The sequence below is a fragment of the Macrotis lagotis genome, chromosome 3 (genome assembly GCF_037893015.1).
Source record: "Macrotis lagotis isolate mMagLag1 chromosome 3, bilby.v1.9.chrom.fasta, whole genome shotgun sequence".
NCBI classification, from domain to species: Eukaryota; Metazoa; Chordata; class Mammalia; order Peramelemorphia; family Peramelidae; genus Macrotis; species Macrotis lagotis.
Genome location: NC_133660.1, coordinates 73,268,073 through 73,283,005, shown reverse-complemented (window position 1 = coordinate 73,283,005; position 14,933 = coordinate 73,268,073). Strand labels below are relative to the sequence as shown.

The window sequence follows — 14,933 nt, the reverse complement described above, 5'->3', positions numbered from 1 at the left end:
ACTCTCAATTCAGGGAGTTTTGCTTGACCTTTGGTATGTATTACCCATATGTAGCTAGAAGATATTTGAAGTTGACCTATTTATTCAGTGAAGTTTAAATTATTGCTTTATTTCTATTGTATGTGTCACAGCATTATCTCCCTAGGTGCTGAATGCACCAAAGAACAGATCTAGTATTTCATTAGCATAGGGAGGTCTCACATAAGGATCATGGGCATTCACCAATGAGATTTTTAGTGTTAGAAAGTGTCCTGGGGAAATAAGAGTTTAAGTGACCTCCTCAGGGGCAAATAACCATAAAAAAAAATCAGAGATGGGTTTTGTAACCAAGTCTTACTGGCTCTCTGGCCAGTTCTCTATCACTTCCTCACTATCTCAGAAAATTTGAAGTAAATAACAAAAAAATGATAGATTTTCTAGTTCAAAATTCCCTGAGTCATTCATTTGTTAATTCACTTGAATAGTTATCTCTAAATCTTGTATCTGAATATACTGAACATTTTATTGAGAGGCTAAGTGCCTTCTTCAGGGTCATACCACCAGTTATGTCAAAGGTAGAACTTGAAGCTAACTCTTCTTGACTCTGAAGCTGTCTTCCTCTCCTCTGTACTGTACTGACCCAGATAAATGATTGATGATGATGATGATGATGATGATGACAATGACAGCTATGAAGGAGAGAAAGTGTCTATGTGTGTGTGTGTGAGAGAGAGAGAGACAGAGACAGAGACAGAGACAGAGACAGAGACAGAGACAGAGACGGAGAGAAACAGACAGAGATTTCTTTACTTGTAGTTTACTTTACTTGCTATATCACTGGAAAAGATATTTCTAAAACTTTTATTTGAAATACTGAGGTCATAGCTAAACTTTCCTTTCCTTTAACTGTAATTATTCAAGTTTCCTCATGAAATGAGTATCACACACAAGAGGTAGTGGATTCTTCCTTATTGGAGGTGTTCAAACGGAAACTAGATGACCATTTGTCATTTATAATGCAATATAATATAATAAGGATTCTTAATGGGTATAAATTGGGATAGATGGCTGCTGAGTTCTCTTCCAAATGTCAAATTCTGAGTTTGTGTTTAAAACAAAGGTACATATTATAAATATCAATATTATTTTAGCTATTAGTCGTGAAAGTAAGTTAAGTGTTAATTTAATAGACAAATGAATAAGCATACACAGGGCTTGAATAGCAAACAATATATCCACTAAACCTGGTGGCAGTCATGTAATTTTGCTGACTGAATCGAGGAATTATTAAAGAGAAGTAGTATAAAACATTAAGTGAAATAAATGAAAACATTGATAATCATGTTGTGAAAGTAAAGAATAATTAATGAGAGACTTTTGTCTCCTTTGGGAACTTCAAGATGACAAGAAAAAGTGAAGTTTCTGTATATTGCCTGAATTATGAGAAGATTTGGACATAAGTTATACAAGATGGACAGGTATGAATAAGCAAGATTTATATTTTTGGAGAATTAAGGACATTCCTCAAAAATCCTCTGAGTCCTTAAATTACCTATTTCTATATGTGAAAAGGCCAGGAATGTTGTTAGGTAGGCACAAAATGTCTACCTCCTTCACTTCCCTTACCTTTTCTTTAATCCTTATCTCTCTAATCATTCATCTCCATGGAAGAATGGAGACTTTGGTTTGAAAACCAAGAACTCCTGAACACCAACATTAAGGTGTTTGATTGTATATTTTAAAATTTTTTAAGTAGATTATTATAACTTGTATTTTGATATAACCTAATTTTTCCCCTTTAACCTTCTTCTGTCTCCCACTGTCAGAGTCATCACTTAATACCATATAACAAAGTTTATTTTTTTAAATGAAGAAAATTTCTAAAATTCAGCAAAATTAATCAATATATGAAAACCAAAATCACACTAATGCAGTGTTTCAAACTGGTGAATCCTCTACATTGGTTAGAAAACCAAAAAAGTCAGAGCAGTCATGTCTTATCTATGAGATGATGTTTATTCCTTCTAATTTTGCAAGTCAGGGACAGCTAGGTGGCACAGTGGATAGAACACCAGACCTGGAGTCAGGAGTACCAGAGTTCAAATCTGACCTCATACTCTTAATATAAATTACCTAGCTGTGTGGCTTTGGGCAAGTCACTTAACCCCATTGTCTTGCAAACAATAACACAAATGTCTGCTGTGTAATTTTGCAAGTCATTTTCAGGTTTTTTGTCTTACTGTTCTTTCCATTTATATTGTTGCAAATATTAAATATATTTCTTTGCTATCTTTACTTCATTTTGCATCAGTTCATGTAAGTTTTCCTATGTTTCTTGCTATCCATTATTTTTGTCATTTCTTACATTGCAGCAATATTTAATTATATACATGAATCATATTTTGATTTTCTGTTCCCTGATCAATAGAATCTACTTTGTTTCCAGGTCTTTGCCACCATAAAAATTGCTGTTATAAGTATTTGGGGGAGAACTGAATCTTTCTTTTTGTCAATGACCTCAAGATAAATGCTTAGCCATAGAATTTCTGAGTCAAAGGACATGGACATTCTAGTCATTTTATTTGCATAATTCCAAATTGCTTTCCAGAAAGGTCACACTAATTCATTCTGTCAATATTAACAATGCATTAGTGTGCCTCTCTTTCAATGTTGATTTTCATTTTTTTGTCCTCTGAAAATTTCCTATGAATAATGTGAAAACTCAAGATTGTTTTGATCATCATTTTTCTTATTATTCATGATTTGAAGCACTCTTCAATAAGTTTGTTAATTGTTTGCAATTACTTTATTTGAGAATTATTCATATCCTTTGACCATTGGGAATTGATTTTTTGATCTTTCATATTTATGTCAATTGTCTTTATATCATAGATTTTGTTGTTGTTCAGTCATTTCAGTTGTGACATTAATAGCATTAATGACCCTACAGTTCTGGAAGAACCAGTTGTCCTTTTATGTATGTGTTCTGACCATGTTTGTTCATACATAAATACTTTTCTAGACCTATCTACATGTTCCTTCAGTGTGTCCTTCATCCTTACTCTTTACATCTGTCTACTCTTCTCATTAGTGTTATATGCATTTGTGGGAGGAAGCCCCAGATTCACAAAGGGAATGTTTTCTTCTTTTATTCCTGTGTCAGTTCAGTTTTGTATTCTGGCTAACACAGTTAAACATATTAATAAATTCTTGTGATATAGGATATGCATACTCACGGGGCACTTTGAGGATGATCTTCCATGTGAGCTGGTAGAGGAAGGATGCCTTCAGTGCAATTGCAGCACAACTCACCATGAAAAAAATGAAGTATTTGAGTATTTGTGTATATGTGTGTATGTGCACCCAAAAACATATGTATATATATGTGCATTTATGTATGTACATACTGACACAATAAACATCTCTGAAATGGAAATCCTCTGAAAAATTACAAAATTATGAACTACAGAGTAAAAACTTATTTCTATTCTCCTCACCTTCAATGTTTCCCTTTAATTTTCAGACACATGCTCACTGAAGGATAGGAATACCTTTTAAAAATATATAAATATGAAGCACTGTTCCCCTGGAGTATTTCAGAGAATTAATGATAGTTATTTCAGTGAGTTAGAAAATAAAAGATTCCTGAATATTCCTCCCCATGTCCTTAAAACAGATATACACTCTCCATTCATTTAAGATTCTCTCAATTTAAGTCCTGGCTTTGATTAATTCCAGTGTACCCAAATGAAGCTTTAGCTTTGCTCCTCACATAACTGCATCTTTCAAATTGATTTTTTTTATTTTCGCTATTTGTTTATGAGACTTTATTTTATAGATCTGTGTTGAATGGCTCTATTTACACAGTGCCGTGGTAGTTATTAAGGGCTTTTAGCCAGAGCTACCAAGTGTAAATCTACACTATATAAGATTAGTTGTTAGTACCATTGGGGAAAAGACACAGTTTATTACTTTGTATTAAAAGTTAGTACTTTTAATATGCTGTAATATTCATAAAGGCAATATTGACTCAGAGCCCATCTTATGCTTCAGCAACCACCAGAAGAATTCTTTTTTCATTATTAAGGGCCAACACAGTCCCATTAGGTTTGAGTATCTGAAGAATTATTCATTTGATGATCAGACTTGTGTTTTTGAACTCTTGAGAATTGCTCAAAGATTAAAAACTTTAAATTCTTGATATATTATAATCTGCTGAGATTACCACAGTTTTGTCTAATTATTGATAAGGGTAAAACTCTTATAAAGATAGCCAAGAAAGAATTTTAAATAAAACATAATCCCAATCACTAGATGGCTGGACTTTTCTTTTGCTGTACACATACACAAATGATAATTTTCTGGGCAACTGCCACAAACATGGATTTTGGCCTTGGTTTTGGTCAGACCACCAGCTGTGCTGTCATTCAATTAGTAACCAGATTTTTATCAATCAACACCCCCCCCCCCCACAATAGAATTCCCTGGATTTGCATATCTTAAGGAACACAAAATTTGCCTGTTATAATTAAAGCTGAGGTGATCCCTGAATAGGCAAAGAATCATCTTCCAACTTGACCACTCCTTGATAAAGGTCACCAGTTCAGTGCCCTTGCCATTAGCAGGAGCACAGTAATACTTCAGACAGCTGAGAATCGTTTTGACTTAAAAAAAAACAAAACTCTTCAGAGAAGGAATTTCTGTATTGTCTCTCCATAGCCCATTTCACTAACAACCTTCACTGTCAAGAATACATCCTTATCTAACCCTGATCCTTCATTCGGAAGTATAAACTCATTCCTCTTGTGCCATCCTCTGTGGAGATGGAGAACAGCTGTTCAGTATTTTCACTGCAGCTCTTCATAACCCTAGTTTTGAGCATCCCTTCATCCTTTTTAAGCTAAATAATTCCAAGTTCTTTAACCTTTCCCCAAAGGTTTTCTATCCTTTCTGATTCAATTCTGAGTTCCAATGATGGATTGATTTCATTTCCATAATACTCTTCATAATTAGATAAGCAAATTTTAAAACACTCAAATTTCTACTGAAATAAATCTGGATTTAACTTTAATTGTTAAAAATTATAACTCCGATTCAGTAAAAAGAGAAGCAAAAATAGGAAAGTCAGCTGGGTTGATGACCTGTGTGATAAACTGCAACCAAGCACTTTTTTTTTGAGGAAGCATGAAGGGAATTTCAAAAGCTGCCTAATAAGATATTACTATATGAGGACTGCTTAGTGCAAAAAAAGTGTAATAATAAATCAAGGATTGAGATGTTCACAATGCAACCTATGTCTAGTTTTAGAACCTCTACTCTGTGTTCCCTATGACAATGGGGAAAGAGCACTGGATTTGTTTTCAAGAAGACCTGAGTTCAAATTCTACTTCAAATACATATTATGTTCTCCATTTTCATAATTGGAATAATAATACTATTTTTTCACAGGGAATGTCTTGAAGATCAAGTGAAATAATATGTAAAAACTTTCTAAAGCTTAAAGCATTATATAGAAATTAGCTATTATTATTGGCATAATTTACTAATACATCTTAAAGGGAAAAAATGAAAATCCTAGATCTCTGCACTTATTCCAGATCCAGACCCTGATCCTTTGGTTTATTTTTTTTTGAGCTAGGAAAAACTTAGCACAAAATAATCAATTAATGTTTGTTGATGGTGATAGTAAACTTGCAATCACTTGTCTTCTGTTTAAAACATCTGGAAACGATCAAAACTGATTGGGATACCTTTTGGTGTCTTGAGTGGAATTAAAGTAATTGGACTGTGGGTAGAGTCTCTCCTCTTATCATGACCTAATATTTTTTCAAGTTATTTTAGTCAAAATTCACCCATAATTTAGGCACTTATCACCTCCTTCCTAGATTATTTCAACAGCCTCCTCTTTTCTCTGCCTCCAGCCATCTAATCCATTTTACACAAAGCTGGCAGATATAAATTTTCTAATCTGATGCATCACATTCTTCTTGTCATATCCTTGCTCAGATACCAGTTAATCTGGCATCAAGGTTCTCCACAATCTTGTTTTAGCTTACTCTTCCACCCTCCCCTTCCTTCCCCTTATAGAAGGCTTTCACCACAACTCTCTGAAAATAAACTGGTCTACTCTCCTCCTATTAAACATTCTTTCATCTCCTTTCCATCAAAGTCATTGCTCATTCTGTTCCCCTTCCTTTCCCCCAATAACAAAGCTCTATTTACTCTCTGGCTAACAAAATCCTTATCATTCCATTAAGCCAATTCGGGTCCTCTCCTAGGAAATCTTTCTTAATTACTTCATATGCAATGATATGAACTTCTATGAACTCCTATCACTCTTACTTGCCTATATATCACTTTTGTCTAATCATCTAACCTTTTTTTTTTAAGTGAATCCTTTTTATTTTGCTCTCAAAACTACATCACAAATTATGTGAGGACATGGATGAATCTATCCTTTTAATAATCTCCAACAAGCTCTCACACACTGCCATATAGAGTTGTAGGAACTTACTAAGTTGTCTTTAATTGACTGGTTATAACTAATAGCCACCTACAAGTACTGCTCAGTGGAATGAGCTGGGTGTCTAAGGCCACAACCAAGAATTAAATTCAGATCACTATCTATTGATGATACAAGATCTTTGCTGACTGAGTTACTAAATTTTTTCAGTTTATTTCAGATAGAAATTTACTTTGGATGCAACATGTGACTTTTGATATCTGTGCTGGTTTTTCTTTTTTCTTTTTTGGTTAAGTAAATAATTTTCTCCCCACTTCCATTTCCATACTGAAAGGAAAAAAGAAAACTCTTGTAGCATATATGTTCTGTAAAGCAAAATAAATTTCTGTCATTGGTGATGAGGACATTCTTCATCTTCCAAAGTCACAATTGATTATCTCATTGACCAGATGATCTTGAGTTTCTCAAACTTCTTTGACTTTGTTTCTGTTGCATGGTATATAGATAGATAGATAGATAGATAGATAGATAGATAGATAGATAATCATGCTATATATATATGTAGTTTAATACATCTGTGTTAGTACTATATATGCTTGTATTTGTACACATATATTATTTATATATAGAATATATATATGTGAATACATTTATATTTATGCATAGATTATATATGTATATATATGTATATATATATAAGAATTTAAAGAATTTAAAATTAGTGAATTGAATGAACTATAGGTTAATTTTAAAAAGAAAAACAAGCTGAATGTAATAAAGAACTGTAGTTTTTGGTATACCTCTTTCTTTTTCACTATACTCAATTCAAATCTCCATTCTATTTTTTGTATTTTTGGGAAAGGAAAGAAATGAAGAAATTATGAGAATGGTTATCTCTGTTCAAACTATAAGTTCATTCAATACACATACAAGTAAGTTATGTATATTATGCATGTGTATTTTCTCAAATTCATAAGCCACCATTGATCACAATCCAACAGAAAGTCTTATGCTTATAAACTCATGCTGGAAAATACAAATGATAAGTATCTATTCATAAGTAGCTATAGAATGTTCTAGTAACAGATTCACTATCCAAAAGTCCCTGGACATACAATTATGCCTACTGCATTCATCCTGGAGAGTTAAAATGTAAACCTAAATAAGACATACTTTTAATATTGCCCTAGGCACCAGATAAATATTTTAAATACAGAAACCTGGCAAGAATAAAAGTAAAAATCAATTTTTCTTTCTTATCACCTTAAGGGATCTTTAGATTTTTTTAAAGGTTGGCTAAAAAAAAAAGAATTTTACCACCACCTGAAAGCATTAAGTCTGAGCTCAATTAATTCCTACTGCTCATAAGATTCCCTAACTCAGGTTTTAAGATACAATTATAAATAAAGTAGAAAGGAATATGGGTGACCTTTGACTCTCTCACATCTTTACTGTTTATGCAAAGTGAATGCCTGGCAATCCCAAGCACATCCATCACTTGCTTGTTTTGCCTACAGCAATCTGAGCTGTCTGCTGTCAGTAGCACCAAAGAAAAGGAGCCCTCCTTCTTGCAACTTCAGAATTCCTTCACCTCTTCAATCAGAGCTAGTTATTTAGGATCTCATGGAACTATTAGTATAAAGTATTGAATCATTATCATAATAATTATCATGAATGTTGATTGGCAAAGAATACTTGCTATCTTTGTGACCCCTTTCAAGTTTTATTTTAAAATAAAATTAAGAAAGTCAAACTCTCTTCTTTGGTAAAAAGACACCAGTTGTCTAAATAACCTTTATTGTCTCATCATTTGCCCTTTCCTTTAGAAGATATCCCACTGGAGCTTCTAGAGTCATAAAGGGTTATTGAATATGAATTCTTCTTTCTTATGGGTGTTATACCATGGAGAGGGGATGCTCTGAGGTGATGAATGTGTCCCTTTACAACATATCCCACCATTGTGAAATAGGTTACCTTAGCAACATACTCACCTCCTACCAGCAAGGGCCTGGAGACCTCTTTTTGTTTCTGAGCCTAGTTCCCAGATAGCAGGTACATAATCCATCTTGAATCAGTTTAACTGAGTTTCTACTTATTTAAACACTATTAACAACATTTCTTCTCTTACCTGTTTTGCAAGTAAATGATGAAACAATTCATGCTGCTATCAGATTCATGATCTTGATGGAGTGGAATTGGGAGGGGTGGGCTGGTTTTTTTTTCTGAGTGACAGGCTTTTTAAATTGAAAAACAAATCTGATAGGAAGTGTCTTGATTCATTAAGTAGACTTAGATTTCTTCTTATGATGCTTAACTTCAACTCAGTTCAGTCAGTACTACTACAAAACTAAAGTACTTATTTCCAGTTTCATAGTCAGAGTATTTAAATTGCCACTTAATCTATTTTTAAACAACTAAGTGGAAGAGAATAAATTGCTTTACTTTTGTGGGGAGTCTTCTTCAAGGTTCTTATAAACTACTTAAATTTGCTTTGGTATCTATGATGTTTTGTTGCAATCTTAGATAAACTTCAAATATATTCTTGCACAAGAAAAGCAAGAAACTTTTATTCTGCCTGTCATTCATTCAACCTGGAAAATATTTTGAGGAGGTACCTGCTAACACATTAAAGAGCTGACATCTGCATATACCCAGCCCTCTTGGGCATAGTTCTAGCCACATGTTCATAAAGATGTACATCTTGTTCTTATATATCCTAAATCCATAACTATTCATGTTAAAATTCTTTAAGTGAGGAAAAAATTGATTATATTTGAAATAATGAAAAAGTCAAAAATCAGAACTACCAGAAGGGAAATAATTTAGCCTTGAAAACAAAGGTCAAGAGCTTCCAAACATGAAAGTATGGACTGATGTACCTTTCAAAGACAGTTGACTGCACAGTGGTTAGAGTGCTGGACCTTGACTTCATATATGATCTCAGATACTTCCTGGATTTTGTGACCCTGGACAAGTCAGTTAAACTTTGACTTAGTTTCTTCAACCCTAAAGTGGAGATAATAATATTACCTATCTCAACAAGTTGTTCCAAGGGATCGATTAAGATAATATTTATAAAAAGTACTTAGCAAATTTCCTGCCACGTGTACTAAATAAATTCATATTCTCTTCTCTTCCTATATTCAGAAATACAATAGGCATTTAGAATGCATAAATTCATTTTAAGACTTTGAGGACAAATAACACATATCACTTGGAACCCTTGTTAAATGATTTTTTTTTGGTTGTTAATTTGCCTCTCCTTTAAATTTCCCTTTCTTGAGGAAAAAAGTATGCTCTGAAATAGAGTCTATTTTGTTTTTCAAAATTAACTAATTTTATTTAAATAAATTTTGATAATTTTATGGCAACATTGTGGCACAGTAGATAGACTTTGGACTTAAAATCACAAAGACCTGAATTCAAATCCTGTCCCAGACCCATAATCACATGACTCTGAGCAAGTCAATTTTCTCTCAATTTTAATTTCTTCATCTGCAAAATTGAGATAATAGTATCACCTACTTTCCAGGATGGTTATGAAGATAAAATGATTTAAAATTGCTAAAGGACATTTCACCCTCAATGTATGATATAAATACTAGCAACAGCAACAGCAGCAGGAGAACTGTACAGAACTGGGTTGTGAACCACTCTAATATAGTACCAAGATTATACAGAAAAATTGCCCATCAATCTCAATTTCCACTAGAGCTTGACTGAGTTGGATTTCAATTGAGAATAGAAGGATTTAGAGTAGTCATAAAGATTCAGACTGAGAATTGTAAGAAGCTTTAATATGCTTTCATACAAAAACAATAGAATCTCTATTCTTTTAGCTCTCTTAGGAGTGTACGAATACCCCAAAATGGAAGATACTTAGGCAGTCTTGCTTAGAGTGATGGGTATGGACTACTGTCCTAGTTAGTTACCTTTAAATGATTATAGCTCTGCCTACCAACATTTTCTTTTTTTTATAATTTGTTTATCAGCCCTAATTATACAGTTATTTCAATACAATGGTTTTATGAAACTATACCTCTTGAGGTCACTAAATTAGCTAATGGGAGAAGGAAGTGAATTGTTGAATTCTGTGTGTGTCTGTGTGTATGCATGTGTGTGTGTGTGTGTGTGTTCAAAGTTTGCAGAAGTTGTCATTTTTTTCTTTTTTCTTTTTTGAAAAATTCACAAAAGGAGAAAGTCAACCCAATAATGGACTACAAATCATTTTGAGTGCTCATTTATAAAAGCAAATATACTGTTAAACATGTTTTCAAATGCAAATTATGTAGATTTCTGTTAAGGGGCTTAAAAAAAAGCCTTAATCACTTCAAAACTGTATTTACAGGACTTTTTAAAAATCAGCTTTCTTTCAAAGTCATTACAGCCTGTCATGCAAATCAGCATTTAGGGACTTCTACATTATAGTTGGTGATGCCAAGTTCTCCTTTCACAAGCCTTAGTACTTGGATCCCAGATGTAATAAACCATAATGGTCTCAACTCATCAAGGTCTTTTAATTCATGGATCATCGTCATGATAAATCATATTAGATTCTTTGGTGTCTTTTTTTTTTGTTTAGGATAATCAAATTCTAGGAAGTCAAGTCAAGAAAGACCTTTCATGTGATCCATTATAAGAAATATTAATAGAAAGAGGACTTGTGCATATGATTTTAGTGATATGAAGGCTTCATAGGTAAGGTAATTCCCTCTATCAAAGCAGGTCAGCATTTTTACCACTATTTTTAGTCTTAAAAGACTTTCTTAGACCAATGAGAGGTTAAATGACTTGCCCAGGAGGATAAAAACAATATATGTCAGAGGTAAGATTGGAGTCTTGATCTTTTTTACTTTGTCAGTCTTTTTATTCACTAAATCAAACTGTCTACAAAAAAATAAAGGAAGAATGTTCATAGTCTCGAAAAGTAATGAAGGGGAACAGCTAGGTGGCACAGTGGATAAAGCACTTGCCTTGGCATCAAAAGGACCTGAGTTCAAATTTGACCTCGGGCACTTAATAATTGCCTACCTATGTGACCTTGGGAAAGTCACTTAATGACAATACCTTGCAAAAACCAAAAAAAAAAAAAATTAATGGGAATTTTCAAGTTTTCATTGAGGGAAGTTGTCTTTTTATCTTTCTGCTCACATTGTTGATTTTTTAAAAACAAATGGGGAGGCCATTCCAAGGGACTTCGACTGTTTGGAATATAAATCTTAGTTTTCTCTATTCTCAGGTGAGAATGGTCTCTCTTTGTAAAGGAAGATGTCATAACATAGCTCCAACAGCTACATTGTATGTCAGAGTACCCTAGTTCCTGGTTTGAAAACTCCAACAGAATGTAAAATAGAGACAGATAAATAGATGCATAAATATATAGCTACATAAATACATTGAGTACTAGGTAGCTAAGTAGATGAATAGAAAGCTGAAGAGATAAATAGGTTGGTAGAAATTTTCTAGGTACCATATACTCTGCTAAGTATATAAATATGAGCAAACAAGGTAGTCTTTGCTGTCAAGGAACTTATAAACATGCTTGGCATAGCATGGAGATGGTCAGGAAGTGCAGAAGAAGCATAGTACTGGGTTTAAAACCAAAATTGTCCTTAAAAGTCCAGGATTTTATTCAAGGACGGAGTCCAAGTTTCCACTGGATAAAGGTGGAAATGATAACAGCAGTGGAGACCACTAGAAAGACCAGGTGTGGAGATGACCAGGACATCAAGCCCTGGATCTGGTCAGTGCCTAGCAGATTGCCATGAAAACCTATAATAATAGAATAAATGCTGAAGAAATGTAATGGAATACACATAAACAGGATCACAAATCTAGACTTCATAGCATCCTCAGATAGCATGTAATCCAACTCCTTTGTTTTACAAATAAGAGACCTTAGGAAATTAAGTGACATAAAAAATAAGCATTAGAGTTCATATTTGAATACAAGTCCTCTGATACTTAAGCCAATGCTTTTTCCAAAAGTCCAGGAAAGAATCAGGGAACAGGAAAACAGAGTCATAAAACCAGAGGGGTGAAAATGGGGTACAAGCTATATATTTTCATTGCCAGAAACACTGGATACAAATATAAAAGTATATGGCTGCCCAAGTAAGTGGATATTAAACATTGAAGTGATTAACAGTCCTTTTTTCCTAAACAATTGTCTTCCAGTAGCTTCAAACAGTTTTTAAAATCTCCCTCATAACCCTCAATAACTAATGTTTCCTTTTCCTTCTTTTAAAATTGTTTTGAATTTTAATGAACAGAAATATTTTTGACCTCCCACTCATCCCACTCAACTGGAGGGGATTAAAAAAAAACTCTCATGTCTTATTCTTGTGTGTTTATTGTTTCCTTAGCTCAGCAGCATATCTAGTCAACTAAAACCTTCTTTTCAATGTATTGTAGCATAAGTTTTAACACAGAAATATCCTCTGAAAATAAATTAATAGTCCCTTATCCTACTTAGTTCAATGAAAACAAACAAACAAAAAAGCAGTGGCTTTAGAAGCAGGAGTCTTGAGTTCCAGTGACACCTATCTGTGTGATCTTAGATAAGTCACAACTGTTTTTTGACTCAGTTTCCTGTATCATAAAATGAGGGGGTTGGACTAGATGATTTCTGAGTTTTATTTTGTCTTTCAGTTTCATTATCCAAATAGTCAGGAAGAATAATCTTTGTGATTTCAAATATGGTCTCAGATACTTACTTACTTACTAGCTATATGACCCTGGGCAAGTCATTTAACCCATTTTTGCCTCAGTTTCCTCATCAGTAAAATGAGCTAGAGAAGGAAATGGCAAACTTTCCTAGTAACTCTACTAAGAAATCCCCAAATGAGGTAAAAAAGAATCAGACAAGGCCTAAATGATTTAACAACAATAATATACAGTGTTTTAAATATTCCAGACCTTTGTAACTTCAAAGTTAAAGTTGGTTTATAGGATTTTATTGAATTTTCACAGCAAAGCTGATCAATGACTATTGGCATCTCATAGTAAAATAGTCTTCTGAAAATACCTTTTCATTCTTTATTGTGATTTTGCCTGGGAAGCATACCTTTTATTTCTGTATTCATTTTTTTCATATGTTTCTATAAACACAAAAAATATTGAAATGCAGAACAGGATTATCAGTGCCCTTCGGTTATATAGCCTTCATTGTGAATTTATTTTAAATGTTTTCCCAGAATTTTCTTTGACTGATGTTCATTAGGATTAGTTGTTAAGACCCTGGAATTTCAGCTGAATATTGATTCCTCTTTGGATAAATGCTATTCACACTTGTAAAAAAAACATGTCAATACTATTGCTAGTTAAGAAATGACTAGAAAGTCTGATCTAAGACTGAAAGTCAGAATGACACACTTGTAAGGTGGGGAAAATCATATTTAGCAATGTTAGGAAAAATGGAAGCTTATATACATTTCTTCTATTTGCAAATATAACATTGTTCAGATTCAGATAATGTATGGATCTTCTGAAGATTATTGAAAAAATGGATTTCTTTTGTAATTATATTTTAAAGGATTAAATTATTTTTTTGTGATTCAGTATAGTACCATAGGTGTCATAAAGGTAAGAGTCTAACCATATCTTGGTTATGGGACCATAGACAAGTCATTTAATCTCTTAGTATCCAGGCAATCTCTCACATCAAAAGAAATAGAAAACAGAAAAATTACTGATCTGAATTAATGGAGGCTATTTTCAAACTAATAATATGATAATATAAATTTGATAATTTGATAAAATCAAACAAAATAATGATAAAAAGTCTGCACCATCCCCCTTGTTCACCAATGGCAAAAAAGATGTGTAGTTACAAGTACATTCATTTAAGACCCTTAAGGGAAATCAGCTGTTTATTATGCAGTGATCCCATCATCCAGGGACAAATTTGACAGATTATCTTCATTTTTTTTCCCTATGTGAAATCACTTTCAAGTTGGAAGCAAATCTATAAATAGTTCCTATTGATTATCCAGGGATGCTTATAGATTATAATAGATTATTATAATAGTTTGTATTGATGTTGGCTTTGCAGTCTATAAAGCACAAATTGTGAGGTACACAGTCCTGGATGGTATTGTTGCCTTCATTTTTGAAAAACCCACCAAGAAGAAAAACAAAAAGTTCAGTGAGGATATCTTGTTGATGGTCTGAAAATGGGTAAGTGACAATTTGGAACTGAAGCTAAACTTGCATGGGGCAGACCTCTAATGCTGAGCATTGACCACTCCTCGCCTATTGCTCTTGACCACCAAATCCCCACCTTCACTTCACTTTTCTGGGCTCACTTTCCCCTGCTTTACTGCCTCTAAAATTGTAGCAGGTCTTAAGACTCATATCATGCTGGTTACCCAGAATCATCATAACATTAGAAGGAAATCCACTGTGAAAAGCAGGTAGCTTTATTCCTTCCTCACTAACAGGAAACTCAGTCACAGTCTAATACAAATCCTCCCCCCCCCCCCCATTTCCA

At 33.4% G+C, this 14,933-nt stretch overlaps 1 protein-coding gene across 1 annotated transcript in view; it reads left to right on the top strand.

The window, feature by feature from the left end:
- The window catches only part of TENM3 (teneurin transmembrane protein 3), a 3,314,517-nt gene that overhangs the window by 2,438,051 nt on the left and 861,533 nt on the right, over positions 1-14,933 (top strand). The window lies entirely within an intron of this gene.